Below are 18,433 nucleotides of genomic sequence, written 5' to 3' on the forward strand. Positions count from 1 at the left end.
TTGTGTGTATTTTAAGAAATTAAATATCACGTGTCTCAAACGGTGAAGGTGAGGAATTTTCTTAATTCTCTGCGTGTGTGAAGTCTGTCAATCCGCATTGGGTCAGCGTGGTGGACTATTAGCCTAACCCCTTTCATTCTGAGAGGAGACTCGATTTCAGCAGTGAGCTGCATATGGGTTGATAATGATGATAATGAATTCCCTCATTAATAGGGTAAAATACTAATAAGTATTACATGTAGACTGTGCTTTACATGTTGTACAGTGAAACGTTAAAATATTTCTTAGCACGAAAGTAGATCGTTGATTTTGACGTGTTTAAAACTCAAAAGTATTATAAGATCGATTAAAAACCCGCAGTGAATTTACGTCATAAGATATTCTTATCACATACCAATCGGTAGATTACAATGGTCACTTCAATTGATATCTGAATATTTGACTCACTTTTAATCACATGAATTATACATTTTTTTTAAATGATGGCGATAGAGGCGCAGTCGTAATAAGCAGCAGCTCGTGACTGATTTTGGCTCCGATTTATGACTCAGATTTCAGGAATTAGTATCATATTATAGTAAGTTTTTTTATGTTCTTCGGAGCGACAATAAGAGGTGCGAACATTTAGATTGCCAAGAGGAGAAAAAATACATATAATTTTGATGGCCTCCGTGGCTCAGTGTGTGCGCAGTGGATTAACTAGACTGGGTTCGATCCCTGGCTTGGTCGATTGAGGTTTTCTTAGTTGGTCCAGGTCTGGTTGGTGGGAGGCTTCGACCGTGGCTAGTAATTACCACCCTACTGGCAAAGACGTACCGCTAAGCGATTTAGCATTCCGGTACGATGTCGGTAAGAAACTGAAATAGGTATGGATTTTCATCCTCCTCCTAACAAGTTAGCCCGCTTCCATCTTAGATTGCGTCATCACTTACCATCAGGTAAGATTGTAGCCAAGGGCTAAGAGTAAAAAAAAAAGTACGTGCTACGACACGATATACGAACTCCTATTGCTCATCATGATGGGAAAGGTTGATCATGATGATGATGATAATGATGATGATGATGATGATGATGATGATGATGATGATGGTAATGATGATAATGATAATGATGATGATGATGACGATGATGATGATGACGATGATGATGATGACGATGATGATGATGATGATGATACATAAAAAAGACACACATACAGCCGAACGTATAACTTCCTCCTTCCTTCCTTAAAACAATGTCATCATTTAAATATTAAGTAGGCACGTATAATTACAATTTTAAATATTTCTCGTTCCATCAAAACATCGTGATGTTGTAAATATCTTCGGTGTTGTTTCCTAGAATTCACTGAACTTTGATAATATAATCAAATTACAAAGTTAAAGAACAGGCTTATTTGTCCGTCACTTTTGAATTCCTTGAAATAAATATTTATATTGTTTCCAAGTTCATCCACAGTGTTGTCAGCTTTAAAACTTTTTCCCTTTTGACATTGTTGACCCAAAGAACCTTGTACTTATTTTGTTTAAATCACTGTCTTACATTGCAATTTGTTAAAAAATATTCAATGAAATAGTTAGAAAAAAAAATAAAAACCTTGATTAAAATAGCATATTTATAAATACATGTCGGCGGAGCAGACTAAATTCCACTTCTGACAACGGAGAAGCCGTAGCCTCAAAGCAGGTTCTAAGCTTTACGTGTCAAGGATGGCAGATACACAAAGTAACACTATCGATAATTACCGGAACGACCGCTTACCTTACGAATAAGGTAAGCGGTAAGCGGTCAGTTCTACCCTCTAACTACAATATTGATCAAGTACAGCGCAGGCTGATACTATCACATGTAAACCAGGGTTATCTATCATAGGGCAGGCAGACAAGAACGAGCGAAATTACGGCCTGGCAACCACTAGTAGCAGGATTAAAGACGATGAAGACTTTTACAACCGGTTAATGCTCTCCTTCCTCGCTCGTGTTGCCTTCCAGCCAAGTAACTAACAGCGCAATGTTATTATTATAATGGCCTCACTATACGGATAACTGACTCACCCAATTCCTTAACTCACTGCTAAAATGACTAGATCCAGCTGAATACACTTGAAATCTACCGCGAGCTCTCTCAGAGATCGTCAACTGACAGATGTCTACAGACAAACAACTGCAGCAACAGATAAACGACACGTACTCCTTGACGTTTCTACATCTCTATAAGATGGCGCTACTATCTAATCCTCCGACATACACATGGTATCAGTCAGTCGTAGTTTCGAAAGCAACGGTTTTATTGCAGCAAGGCAGCAACCTACAGAAAAATGCAGGGTTGATAGGTTCGTAAAGCCTACTTTTCCTGTTAAACCTGATTGATTCTACGGCTTGTCACCGCAATTCATTTAAAGTTGCTGTATACTGGTATTCGTGGTTTTCTATTCCTAGCTCAGGTCAATTTAAATAATTCCTAAAATAGCTCAAGCTTATAATTATACTACAGGTTTGTCGGTAGAATACACAGGAATTTAAGAATGATAAAGTTACCACTTTAGGCTTTGGACAAAACTTCCAATACTAACTACAATACTGGATACTAAATACAAACTATCAAAAAAAACACATTTAATGACTCCTTTAAGTGTGGTGGTATTTCTGTTTCTGTTTTTTTGCTGTATAGCAAGATATTTATGTAAAAATTTCAAAACTTTCTCCCTGTCTCCTAAAAATATGGTTGAGGTATCATTCGATTTGGAATTGCATGAAGGTAGTTTTAGAAAAAAATAATTGTTATTTACTTAAAATAAAAATATACATCACAAAAACCATTTAAGATATTTCCATTCTTCCATTCCAAGAGAAAATATTCTAAAAACAAACCCTAGTGTTTGAAACTAAAGGACCAACATTTATACTTTTTACCGAGGGTTAAAAATACGTCCGAAAACGGGTACTCGGGTTTGCACTAGCCAAGCCCTCTTACAACAAAAAACATGTTAACAAGAAAACAAAGCCTAATAAGTTATGCTTCTTTACACCCAGGTAAAGTGCTGGAATGGCGACCCCTAGTAAACGCAGTGTTGGTCGGGAAACCCCCCTCCCCAGGTGGACTGACGACATCAAGCGAGTCGCAGGGATGCAGGTGGCTCAGTATCGTGATGTTTGGAAGTCCCTACAAAAGGCCTATGTCCTGTAGTGGACGTCCATCGGCTGATAATATTGATGATGATGCCACCCAGATAGGTAAATATCTCAGGCATAAAAGCGTAACAAACAAATAATTTTAAGTACGTATTTATATAGATATAAATTAAATTGCTTTTAAACAATCAATCAATCGTAAAATCCAAGGAAGTGGTTTTATAGTAACAGCTGAGTCAGCAATGAAAAATGCGCGTTCAAGCAAGAAATATATATCGATGTACCGTGAATTCCGAACGACGGATAATTTTCTGTCAGAAAAGTTGTACGTCGTGAATTGCATCGTTATACTGCCAACTACGTCCAATTTTAAAACTATTTCTAATCACGTGACTATTGAATATACTTATTATTAGAATAAATGCTCGTGACAGCTTGATGAATATATACTGTAAAACGTATTTTTTTATAAATTTTCAACATCATATCATGAGAAACTATCTTCCCAAGTGCCAAACACTCAACTTCATGAAAAACTAAATAATCAATCGTACATTTTAAACGGACGTAATAATTATTACAATATTTATCATTATTAGTTATTTATTTATTTTTAACGTCAATAATATCATCTATGTAAGTTTAACTATTAGTTTATTTAAGATTTTTAATAAACAATGTAATTAAGTGATGAGATTTTAAAGGACATGTCCCTAAATGGTCCTTTATTATTCATAATTTATAAGCAGGTCGATAGTATTTTTTATAGGAAATATAAATTGCTGTTGAGAAAATAATTTTTAGAATTTTTGGAACCGGCATTAATTAGATAATTTTTTTTTTTGATTCGCTCCCTTGTCTACAAATTAAACATTGATAATACAGTAAAAGTGTTCAAAACAGCCAATAAATGCACCTGGAATTATATTCATATCCGGTGTAAGCTGTCAATATCATTAATATTGTCAAATGTCAATAAGATACAAGTTAAAAAGAAACATTAAATTGTAAACAGAGAAGCATTAAACAGAAAAATCCTTAAATTGCTTTAAAAATGCCATTAAAGAACGCTACTACGCGAAGATCACTGACAATCTGTCACGGTGTGAGTTACAAGCATGTGGCTATGCTAAAAATTCTTAATTAATATTGTCAGCTAATAAAAAATAGGTACATTAAATTTAATTGATTTATAAAAAATGCGAGTGCGAGCGATTTTTTTTATTTTGGGGTTTCAAGCCCTATATTTTATTATCTTTTAAGATAAAAATAATTTGCTCTGCTTAGTTGACACTCGGAATAAAGGCCCAGTCTCAATACAAAATTGGGGCATGCCCTTTGCATGCTATTTGGTAGCGAATTGTATGCTTCATCTATCTATTCTATCATTTGTATCAAGATCTGTAATAGGTACCTATTTACAATTTGCAAATAAAGAAATTTGAATTTCAAAACCAATGACCAATGTTCATAAAGGTCTTTGTCCTTTAATTAAAGGGCTTTTAAGACTACCGTCAAAAAAGTATAGCTAATATCGATTGCAGTTTTTAACTAATCTGTTTTTTACAACTCTGTTACAGAACTATTTTTAGTTCTTTAGGTAAACTGAAACAGGAAAAGCACAATCTTCTTATACTTAAGCAAGTAAAAACGTAATATTAATTTTTACCTAAATCTACAAGATTTATGTTATAATGCGTCTATATTTCCCACTTAAGTGGACTGCCTTGCAAGAGAAATTATGTCATACCATTGGCGAAGAGACATTTATCATACTCAAGAGGACACACTGCTAATGTGTGCTTAAGTGGCATATATCACGTTGTATCTCTTTCTTCGTTACGTACTCAACAGCATTTCCTGACCCATTTACCAAAAAAGGTTTCTGTTTTCAAAGAAAGATCTTTACTAATATTATAAAGAGAAAAGATTTGATTGTTCGTTTGTATTGAATAGGCTCTGAAACTACTAAACCGATTTGAAAAATTTTGTGACTGTTTTGAAGCTACACTATCCCCGAGTACTATAGGCTATATTTTACCCTCGTTTTCTTTCGGGGATTATTTCTACATTTTTATAATATTTATTAGTATCAATTAACTGTACCATTTATACATGTACCTACCTACCTAAATTTCTTTCATGGAGGTCTTGCGCGATTCTACTTTAAAAACCCAACGCACGAAATGTATTTTATCTTAAATAATAATGTCAATCATTGAATATATTGAAAAACCTCAGCAACATCATCATTATCAGCCGATAGACGTCCACTGCTGGACATAGGCCTCTTGCATGGACTTCTAAACAAAACGGAAGACATCAAGCAAGTTGCAGGGAGCCGCCAGCATCTAGCGGCTCCCTGCAACTTGCATCTACAACTAACATCATCATTATCAGCCGATAGACGTCCACTGCTGGACATAGGCCTCTTGCATGGACTTCTAAACAAAACGGAAGACATCAAGCAAGTTGCAGGGAGCCGCCAGCATCTAGCGGCTCCCTGCAACTTGCTTGATGTCTTCGGTTCACCTAGTGGGGGGTCGACCAACATTGAGCTTTCCGGTGTACATTTCAGCACCTTGGGACCCCAACGTCCATAGGCTCTTCAAACTATGTGGCCTGCCCATTACCACTTTAGCTTCGCGACTCACAGTCCAGCTATGTCAGTGACTTTGGTTCGTCTGCGGATCTCCTCATTTCTGATTCGATCACGCTCCAAGTATAGCTCGCTCCATCGCCCGCTGAGTGACCGCCCGCCTTCTAATAAGGCCCATAGTTAGTTCGCTAACTAACTAATTGAAAAGCCTATGTTTTGCTAAATATTTCATCAATCTATCAAATCACTAAAATAAAAAATCAAAGTGTATCAAATCATGTATTTTTACTTACTTTTAGCCGTGACTGCAATCCGTACACAATATTACATTTAACCCCTGAATAAATAATACAAATCCAGGGTTCAAATTAAAAACTGAATAATAACAAAACTTGTGGGTACTTAAATATAATAACAAAAGGCCCTAATAGAGTGCGAGTAAATATTTACATTCACAGTTCGTGCCCGAGACCCGACTACCAGATTTGATAGTTAAACAGTCGCTTGCTCGAAAACACTAATAAAGCCCTATTTACAATTGTTTAAAAACGCTACGCAATTACACCAACTAACATTCATATAAAACACTAGCAATAACACGCGTTTACGTTTCAGTTATTTTTTTATTCCACTTAAAACCAGAAGCTTTACCTATTTATAAACCGACTTCGTATTTATTTTTAAAGTTTGTTACCTCATAACTTCGTCAACAATTAACCAATTTGGAAATTCTTTTTTTTAAGTAGGTAAGTATACATCCAGATTTATCCCATTTCATTTTCATGAAAATCAGCTTAGTAACTTTGTGTTACAAATTAAATGAAATACGTCTTTAAAGTCTGTTCCATTTTAATGTTAAAAAGATTATAATATTACTAATCATCATCATTTCCAACTCATATTCGGCTCACTGCTGAGCACAAGTCTCCTCTCAAAATGGAAAGGGTAAGGCCAATAGTCTACTACGCTGGATATCTATATCTACTAATATATAAAGCTGAAGAGTTTGTTTGTTTGTTTGTTGATTGAACGCGCTAATCTCAGGAACTACTAGGCCGATTTGAAAAATTCTTTCAGTGTTAGATAACCCATTTATCGAGGAAGGTATATTATCCCATTTATCGAGGAAGGGATAGGCTATATTATCCCCATATTCCTATTTATTAACCGACCGATATATTCCTATGGGAACGGGAACCACGCGAGTGAAACCACGCAGCGTCAGCTAGTTATAGATATTATAAGATATTGACGCAAAATGTAGCTCTGTTTACGGATGATGATTTTTTCAATTACCATCTCCATGGTAGAAGGTAAAAAAATGTAGGTAGGTACTGTAAAGAGTAAAAGTAGGACTTATTTTGCGGAAGTTATGACTGTTAACAAATATTTTATTTTGTTATCCTCAGCAAAAAACCGACGAATCAAGTAATGACCGTCTAAAAACCTTCGCAATTGAACATTGTAGCCTCAACGTCTCCTGAGGATCCTGCGGTTTCGGAGTGTAACGCACATAGAAGGTTTCTTTGTTGGGCCTGAGTGGCATTGGAATGTAGGGTTTACCAATGATTTACTACTATTAGATATGTCACTAGCATCAAAACTGAAGCGAACAAAAGTGGTTAATTTTTTTTTTATTCTTTACAAGTTAGCCCTTGACTACAATCTCACCTGATGGTAAGTGATGATGAAAACGGGCTAACTTGTAAGGAGAAGGATGAAAATCCACACTCCTTTTGGTTTCTACACGATATCGCATCTGACGCTAAATCGCTTGGCAGTAGGTACGTCTTTGCTGGTAGGGTGGTAACTAGCCACGGCCGAACTCTTCCACCAGCCAGACTTGTACCAATTAAGAAAACCTCATTCATCATCAATGACAATCTTAATTTTCATTTAGTCGCATTGTAAACAACGAACGCAAATAATACCTAAATATTGTCTACAATTTTGAGTTGTGTGTTCAGGAAGTATAAAAATATATAATGTAAACACAAAATTGTGCATTTGAGCGCTCAATGGAGTAGCTAAAATCGGACCACTTTTTGCATTGATTATGTAGGCACGTAACATATCTAATAGTATAAATCAATGGGGTTTACGCTACAAGTAGCAAAACAAATCAATTATTCACTGTTTTCAGTGTATGCAAGATTTCATGATGATCAGTTAAATAATTTAGTTTTGTAACTATTTTAGTTTGTTTGTCCTCATTTATGTATATTTGTTTTACGATTTTGTGATTCTTTAAAAAAAAATGATAACGCCGTATTTAATCTACCAAAATCATAATGTGTTCATCTGATAAAAATCAGATACCAACTTTTTCTGATTATTATTATGATAAAGAAATCTAATTACCTAATTCTATTTATTTTCAACCGACTTCAAAAACGAAGGAGGTTATCATTTTGTTATGTGTTTTTTTTTAATGTTTGTTGCTGGGTCCATTGTACAAGGGTCTTGATAGCAGTTTTGAGTAAACGTGATAATTTACACAAGGATCGCGTGTCAGCCAACGTACACAATAACATTCAAATATAAACTGAGCCTATATAAATAAAATGGCATATAAACGATAGTTGCTAACGGCTAAGTGGGTCTAACTTAATAATAATAGAAGCTATTTTGTTAGATTAAGTATTTATTTATGTTTAATTTAAGTCTACATGTTGTTTTCATATATTTCCTTTTATTTGTGTTAGTTCTTATTTAATTTAAGCCTTTTACTCGTATGTTGACTTATTTGACTTACACGAAACTAGCTGACGCCGCGCGGTGACACCCGCGTGGTTCCCGTTCCCGTAGGAATAAAGGGATAATATATAGCCTATAGCCTTCCTCGATAAATGGGCTATCTAACACTGAAAGATTTTTTCAAATCAGACCAGTAGTTCCTGAGATTAGCGCGTACAATCAAACAAACAAAAAGAAACTCTTCAGCTTTATAATATTAGTAGAGATTGAGATTCTATGTAAAAAGGTCATCCGGTGCTTACTAGTGGATATCACACAATAGGTAAATGACATTTTGTCAATTGATTTGATGTTTAATTTAATATGTTGATAATAAAGATCAAAATAGTGAATAAGCTAGCAGCAGGCCGATTCACTAAGTTTGACGTATTTTAGTGGACATATACGAAATTTACCAACGAGCTATTCTTAGTAATGCAAGAGTGTTTCGTATTAACTAGTTAGTTAATGCTAAGTGATCAATATTGAGATTATAGGTAACAAATGTCTTCCGGCGTCTACTGTAAACCGTTTTTGGGTATCATAGAGTAGGTAGATGACATTGCCCTGATGACAATGACATTTTCGTTAAGAAATGAACTTTACGGAATACGAAAAACCGGTTATTATTGATTTGATATTAATTATAGCCCAGTGGATAATTCATATCCACTGGGCTATAATTATATATCTCATTCTGAGAGAAGACTCGTGCTCAACAGTGATTCGAATATGGGTTGTTTTTATAGGAGCTCATCCAAATTAAGTAGTTTAAAAAAGCGTGCGGTAACTTGAACAAGGACTTTTTTATATTAAGGAGTTGGGGGATCTCCGCAACCCTTAGAGCTAAAAAGATTTATGAATCCGTATGCCAGGAGCATCGATGTCAGTTATAAAACTCAGGTGCTACAACTGAACAATATATTTTGTACAGTACTGGAACTGTTTTCTTCCGATATCGGCGCCTGTCGAGTGCAAGAAGATAAATATTTTCTATTGGAAGAGAAATTGAATCAATTTTCACTGAAAAGTATAGATGTTTTATTTTGCAGTTTATGGTCTCTAGTTGGAACGTTTTAATACTTCATCAACACTTATTATATTAATTGAAATATTGAAAACTCACCATATTCGGCTCACTGTTGAACATGAGTCTCCTTTTAGAATGAGAGGGGTTCGGCCTTAGTTCACGCTGACCAAATGAAATTTGAAAACTCTCAGGTATGCAGGTTTCTTCACGATGTTTTTCCTTCACCATTTGAAACAGGTGATATTTAATTTCTTAAAATACACATAGCTGAAAAGTTAGAGGTCCATGCAGCTAACCGGATTCGAACCAACGCCCTCTGAATCAAAGGCAGAGGTCATATCCACTGGGCTTTCACGTCTCCAAATATTCATTTTAATAATTTAATTTAAGAAATGAAAATCTGTAAAATTTGTACGCCAATAAAGGCGTATTTTTTTAATATGTTGACATCTTATATACAGATAAAAAAAATACGTCAAATAAAATTATTGATGCAAATACGAGTATAATTTTATTGTTAATTTAAATATGAATTTATAAAATTATACAATAGAAAAATTATTGTTACTAATTTTCTACCAGTTGTCTGAATTTTTTTTATTGATAGCTAGACGTGAGAAGTGACATAGGCTTACTTTAAAGGGTGGGGGGATAGGGGGAGGAATTTTGTATGAAAATTTGTTCTTTAAAAATCAAGTTAAAAAGATATTTTGCTCGTAATCCTCTCGCACCTACTTTCTTCTACGGCGTACAGACTAACTACATAGCCATTTTTAGTTAGTTCATTTGTTAGGTCATAATATTTATTCACTTTTATATTATGGTCCTTCGAAATGTTAGTCTCAAGTTCTCAAGAATAATACTTAAATATACATAATTTATTTTTATCGTCTTCAAGAAGCCAAATAATTTTCTGCGTATTCTCCAATCAATCCATTGATCATGATGACAAAGACAATGTTTTGTTCTTTAGAATGTTTGTTTAAATTGCAAATACGCCAAGAACTATTATCCTGTCGGGATTCCGACAGTAAATAGTGAATAATTAAATGAAATACAGAATTTCTGTCACTTGCCAAGTTTTAAATCAGAAAACCGCTGTCCTCAAGTTGGCTCGAAGTTTGGTGAAATTGCTTTGTAAGAAAACAAAGCGCCAAGTCGAAAGTTTCGGCCATGTTGGAAACTTTACGTGTAGGTTTTGTTATACTGCTTTACCTACTTTTGGAAATGTTAAATGTTTATATGAGCTGTTACCAGTTGCCTTGTAAAATTTTAGGTGATACCTCTCTACTCATATCAATGAACAATTTATTAGAAACTAGCAGACGCCCGCGACTTCGTCCGTGTGTAATTTAGTTTTTCACTAATCCCTCGGGTACCATGAATTTTTCCAATATGACAAGTAGCCTATATGTTAATCCAGAGTAAAATCTATTTCCATTCCAAATTTCAGCCAAATCGGTTCAGTATTTGCGCCGTTTAAGAGTAACAAACTTTCACGTTTATAAAATATGAATTATGATTTATTAATGAAATTAAAAATAAATTAAATTTACGATGAATATTTCTCCAATACAATTTGTTATTAGAACCAACATGATGTTAAACATTATAACTAATATTTAAAAAGAAACTTATTGGGTATAAAATCTTTTTAACAAATAAAAATTACCGATTTCAAAGATGCATTACTCTAAAAAGCGAAAAATACCATCGTACCAATGTCCTTTCCATCAATCGCAACGCCTTCAATCTATCAATTTAGTGCCAAAAAAGGTAACAAACATAAAAAACAAACAACAAATGGAGTAACTTCTCCCATTTACCCAATATTTCCCTTCACTGCTCTGCTCCTATTGATCGTAGCGTGATAAAAGTATACTATATAAAAATTCGCCAAGTACTTTGTGTTTGTATAACGAACATACAGACAGACCAAAATTTTACCGATTGCATTTTTGGCATCTGTATCGATCACTAATCACCCCCTAATAGTTATTTTGGAAATATATTTCATGTACAGAAATGACCTCTCTACAGATTTTTTATAATATAAGTATTGATTACAAAAACATGCAATTTTAAAGAGATACTTACTATACCTATTACACACAGACTATTTGAACATTGTAATGAAGCGATTCTTTAGTTTTATAATTCACCAAGGAATACCACTATTATTTAGTCTGTGGCTTTAGTACTTGTAACTAAAAAAATCCACAACGTGAATGCAACAAACCGAAAAGACGGATCGGGAAAAAAGAAAGATTAATCCACGTAAACCTTTCGCGGAAGCATTCCAGACTACAATAAAAACCTCAATACAATCCGTTCTGGGGTTTTAAGTTACAAACGAATGGTATAACCATTTACATAATGAAATATATATTGATTTTTGACGTGCCCAAGTGGACTGTGTATCAGGCACTACTGTTAGGTGTCAAATGTGGTACAATTTTTGAAATTAATGTTTTTTCTTTCATTAGAAAAAATAATTTTATCATTTTCTGCCAACTTACCCAATGTAAGTCATTTACAAGTTTGTTTATATGGTCTTTCATCTGATCAATATAATTTTAATTTTTGTGGCGGCCTCCGTGGCGCAATGGTATGCGCGGTGGATTTACAAGACGGAGGTCCTGGGTTCGATCACCGGCTGGGCCGATTGAGGTTTTCTTAATTGGTCTAGGTCTGGCTGGTGGGAGGCTTTGGTCGTGGCTAGATACCACGCTACCGGCCTAGATGTACCGCCAAGCGATTTAACATTCCGGTACGATGCCTTATAGAAACCGAAAGGAGTGTGGGTTTTCATCCTCCTCCTGACAAGTTAGCCCGCTTCCATCTTAGATTGCAGTATCACTTACCAGCAGGTGAGATTGTAGTCAAGGGCTAACTTGTAAATAAAAAAAAAAACTACGAGTAGGTATATACTTATACATAGATGACCAAAATTCTGTGTTACAAATAAACATTGCCTATATAACTTCTGTGTTCTTATTAATTGAAACTTCGCTCGGCTTCAATGTTTTGCAGCTTCGGGCATCCAAGTTTTAATCCGGCCGTTATTACGAAGGATTATGAGTTGGCAGCGTTTTATTTTTGCCCAGAGGGAGTCGGGGACTGCGTATTTGTTTTGTTTGTGTTAATGAAACCGAGTAGATATTACGAGCCTTTCACAAAATATTAGAATGAATCGTATGATATCTAGAGTTGAATACCAAATGAATCCAAATGGATCGAGCAGCAAACATTTTTATTATATTTTATTCCTTATTTGCATCGCAAAATAATATATAGTTCTCGTTTTTCCTACCACTTGCAACGGTTATTCTTCAAGTCATATTTCTAAAAAATCATTTTGTTCTACGCCTTAGTTTTGTAGGAGGCTTTGGCCGGGGCTAGTCACCACCTTTTAAATTTTATGTGCTAATTTGAAATTGAATATAAACGGCGGCCTCTCCCAGTGTCCCATGCAGGCAACAAATAAATAAATAAAATAATAACTAGTATGCCATTGCAAGTTAATAAACATGAAAATCGTCAAGCTAAATTTTATACCTAAGCAATTCGTATAGTTAAGGAGATGGTCCATTTCAGGTCCACTCTTGTACCCCGTATCAGCAAAATTTAAAAAATACAAGGATTTTATTAAAATCTAAATAAGTGAATAAATCTAACTAAATAAAAAGAAATGAATAAAATTAAAACCCAAGTTTTTGAGTTATATCAAGATGGCGCCCTTAAAGCAACTATGACAATTGACAGCAAACGTCAAATAGACTACTGCATTGAAAACGTCATCAATCCGCCATTATTACTCTTATTAGTGTTGCATGTCTTGGGAGAGAATGAATAGTATTTCGAAAGAATTTAAGTAAATTCGTACATTTGTATAATCAAAAATAGTTAAAAAAAAAAATTTCTTTTATTTCCGCCAGGGTACAATGACTGATCCTGGGCTCCATACAATTTTGGATCATCTTCTTTAAAAAAATCACTTCATTAACACTACATGGATATAATACGAGTACACTTTTGAATAACGTTTACACGTAACTACACTATTATAGGGGACGTCGGGGTGAAATATATTGCATCAGTACATCAGAGCTTATGACGTACAATAATTCACAGCTGTAACGCGACACTGGAGTGTGGAGGTGGGTAATGTTCTCATCTATTAGAACTTATGAAGCTTTGTGGACAATAGATTTTGTAGTTTATACTACGTTGACAGTATCGATAACTGTTTTTATTAATTTATTTATTTAAGTTACATTTCCATTATAATACCTAACACAAGTCATAGATAAAATGTCACAATTATTACAAATGGAACCCTGTGAGGTATTGTAACTACAAAGTCTAAGTAAATTAAGTTAACATAATTAGAGAGGCGGATTTATTGATTTTCGGTCAAAAAATAATTTATTTTATAATATACTTTTTCAAGCAAAAAGTTTTTTATGTTGTTAAAAACTCATTATTGTTTTCTTTTTCCTTAATGCTTTTCGGTAATTTATTATATATTTTAATGCACATTTTGTGTGGGCCAGTATTGTGCATTTTTTAATTTGACTTCGGCAGTACTAAGTTCAATTTACGCGCGCTCCTTAGTTTATTTATGTTAACTGGATAGGCTGTGTTTATTAGTATACTGACTTGCCGACGCCCCACGATTTCACTCGCGTAGTTCCCGTTCCAGTAAGAATACGGGAATAAAATGGAGCTTATGACAGTAGTAAAAGAATTGTAAAATCGTTTCAGTAAATCCAGAGATTACCTCCTACAATACCACAAACTTTACTCTTTATAATATTAGTACCTAAAGCTTCATTTTTTCATAAAAAATTTAAACATAAATAAGAAGAAGAAAAAATCTCAGTTATGCAGGTTCTGCCTCAAAAATCTCAGTTACGCCTCTGGATGTTGATCCTTCATCGTTTGAAGCACGTGTTATTTAATTTCTTAAAATGCACATAATTAAGAGTTAGTGGCATGCCCCTGAGCGGATTCGAACCTACGCCATCTGAATCAAAGGCAGAAGTGATATCCACTGGGCTATCTCGCTTCACATCCTCTAAAATTTTAAATTGAAATATTAAAAACATATTTGTACCTGAAACTAAGTCGTAATTTGTATTTAAAATTTCCTTTAATACAGATTCAACGTATCTAACGTCGGACATGTTGAATTGTTGAAAGCTTGTGCAATTCCGCATATCAGCTGGTTCGGACGTTTATTATATTCGGTTATCTAGCGCTGCAAGCGGGAGATGTCACCGCGAATATATTGCAACTGTACATCACAAGTTATGACGGACTGAGAGCCTGCAGTAGCTAGACGCGCCGCATTTTATGAAGACTGATATTTTGTAGTCAATAGTCAATATTTATTTGTTTCAATTAGGCTTAGTTTACAAGCACTTTCGAAACGGCAGATAATAATACTATAAGTTAATGGTGATAATAATTATTCGAAAACTCGAAATTAAACTTGCGAGGGTTAGCCTATGCTCTTACTGTTAGTGAGTACGATAGCCAATTATGAAGTTTGGGTGGTGGCTTTGGAAGGTACCAGATCCTCAACCGTTAACACATTTTTTGAGAATATGAGAAATCATATCTCAAGTTACTTAGCATTGTTTTGTAAGCATAAAAAATTGTATGTTTTTTTTTTTATTCTTTACAAGTTAGCCCTTGACTACAATCTCACCCGATGGTAAGTGATGATGCAATCTACGATGGAAGCGGGCTAACTTGTTAGGAGGAGAATGAAAATCCACACTCCTTTCGGCTTCTACACGACATCGTACCGGAACGCTAAATCGCTTGGCGGTACGTCTAAAATAAAAATTAGAAGCTACGGCTAAGTATATTTTTTATATTTTCATACACTTTAATACAGTAAAAATCATCTGGGTCTAATTATATTTACCTAAGTTACAACCGTACGTAAACCTGCATTCTATTCGTAAATAATAAATAAATTATGTGTATGTCCTTAAAAAACACCGTCAAAGAAGGGTTATATCAAAGCTAAGGGTTTGGCGACCGGAGAAAATCTTGGACAACGTATCTGAACCTTTGAAACCTTACCTTCTACCTTCCAAAACCACCACGGTTCAAACTCCATAATTGGCTACCGTACTTACCAATGGTAGGGGCATAGGCTAGGATTGCCAACCGTACTATAATATATAGTACTAGCTGACGCCGCACGGTTTCACCCGCGTGGTTTCCGTTCCCGTAGGAATACGGGGATAATATATAGCCTTCCTCGATAAACGGGCTATCCAACACTGAAAGAATTTTTCAAATCGGATCAGTAATTCCTGAGTTTAGCGCGTTCAATCAAACAAACAAACTCTTCAGCTCTATAATATTATTATAGACTAGCAGACGCCGCGCGGTTTCACCCGCGTGGTTCCCGTTCCCGTAGGACACCGGGATAAAATATAACATATAGCCTTCCTCGATAAATGGGCTATCTAACACTGAAAGAATTTTTCAAATCGGATCAGTAATTCCTGAGTTTAGCGCGTCCAATCAAACAAACAAACTCTTCAGCTTTATAATATTAGTATAGATATGGTATATAGATATATTATAGTACGGCTAGTGTGGCTATCTCAGGCTGTGTTCTATGACGCGCGATGACTCATGGCTGTGCAGTGCACAGGCGCCACAGCTCTTTGTACTCTAAATTTAATTAGAAACTGGAGCGAATAGATAAATTTATCGTTAATTGTGTCATGGATGTTGGTTGAACAACAACTTATTAGGGAAAATAATAAAAATGATAAAACGTTCGATTCGACGTAAACAACGTGATTTATGGAAACGATTTATGATGTTAGATTGCAAGACTGTATTTGTTTAATGAAGTTTTTAATTAGTTAAAGAGAGCTAATATACATTTGACCACGTTTTTGCCTTTTTCATCTAATATTCTATAAAATCTTGTATTATGGTGGTCGTGGATTGTAATGATTGGTAGATATTGTCCCATAAATATAACAGCATTCTTTACAAGGCGATAGCTGACATTAAGACTTACTAAAATACCGCAATACATGTTACCCGAAATTTTACGGTTTTTAAGTTATATTGATTTTTGTACAAAATTCAAAAATCCCTACCTTCAGTGCAGTTGAGTCATACCATGTGCTGCAAAATTACTTAAGCGTTGATTTTATACTTGGTAATTATTTTGAATAGTTGTTGCGAGTAATGAAAATTCAAGTTTTTCTACTGCAAAGTAAGTTATTTTCCAAAAAACAGAGCTAATTATTTTTTTAAGTTTATCGTTTCTTTATTTACTTTTAACGGTCACATTGAAAAAAAAATTTACTAGACAAAGTTGTACATCTAGCTTTAAAACATGTTCATTTAGTAAGGATTCCAAATATGTAAGACATAAGTACATTGTTTTCAAAAACTTCGTTACAATTGTTATTTTCGTTCCGAAAGGGGTTGATTATGTAAAAATCGTTACGTAATAACGAAAATTTGTTCCTGTCACTTAAATAACAAAAAAAAAATGCATTGAATCATAAAATAAACAGTTGAAATGACAAAAACAATATGAAAAGAAATATTACCCCCATTTCCCGTGGTAATATGGGTTAATAAGCCTTGTTGATAATGTAGTTTTCCAATGGTGAAATAATTTTCAAAATCGGTTCAATATTATAGCCATATATAAACTTAAAAAATAATTAGTCTCATAGCATTTATAAAAGAGAAACGTATATGGATTTATCTCTACAGAATCAGCATATTATGGTCGAAAATGGCTTGAAATGCTTCTAGAAAAAGATGATACGGCCGTGTCGCTTTTTTGCTTAACTTGGCGGGGTCACTACCGTGCTTCCCAGATATTTGTTTACTGCCTGCGCATCAGTAAATACCTACCAGGTTAAAGCTCTTACATATAATTATGTCGTTAGCCTATTTCTGAACAAACATCGTTTATGACCATTAAACACATAAACATTGTTCGTAAACAAGTTATTAATGCTTATTTGTATTTCAATATTGTTTTCTACGAGCCTGTTAAAAATACTATTTAATTAAGTCAATAATTAAACTGCGTTTTATCATCTTGCTATAATTAATTTCCATTGATTTATAAAAAAAAAATACGTGTGGCATTGCCGCAGTGAAGCTATTGCATACCATTTTTTTGGAATGAAAATTGGAATACCATGGAATTAAAATAATTTATTTATTTTATTTATGCAGTATTTAAAGTATAAATAAAATAAATAAAAAATTTCTTTACCTTGAGCTGGAATCGACGTCTGGTTTATTTGGTTTTGCCCCTTAGTACCACTTTTCAAGTTGAGTAGATATGAAAACGTCAAAATGTGTTGACTTATTGCAAGACTTGAGTGTTACATTTTTATTTTCGTTACGGAATTTCTCGAGTCGGTCGGAAAAAATATGCAATAGCTTAAAAATATCCGAGACTACGTCGTAACTATGAGCCTCCTAAAAAACTATCTTAGTGTTCATTTACACGAGCGGCAGCTTCTATTCAGAGTGATTTTAAGCAGTGGCATTCTTAAACCATCCATTTGCAATTTTGGCAATACGTATTTGCAAGTTAAAGTTTAAATTTGCAGATTTTACGTCAGTGTCGTCAGTCAGATCCGCGAATAACGAAATATTTAGTCGCGAATATAGGAATTGGAACGCAATTTTTAATCCACGAATAGTGAAAACGTGAATAAAGGAAGGAGCTTTTACTGTATAATAAAAAAAACGCGTTTTTTAAATTTAAATACATAATATGTAGAAAGATAAGCACACGCGAGTAGTGAATGGCTCTGAAAATAACAAACAACAAGCAATGAAAACAATCTTGGAATATGCGAGATTACCTAAAGGTCATGCGCCAAAAACACTACTATCATCTCAGTAGTAATCGTA

Source organism: Bicyclus anynana, chromosome 15, assembly GCF_947172395.1.
Source record: "Bicyclus anynana chromosome 15, ilBicAnyn1.1, whole genome shotgun sequence".
NCBI lineage: Eukaryota > Metazoa > Arthropoda > Insecta > Lepidoptera > Nymphalidae > Bicyclus > Bicyclus anynana.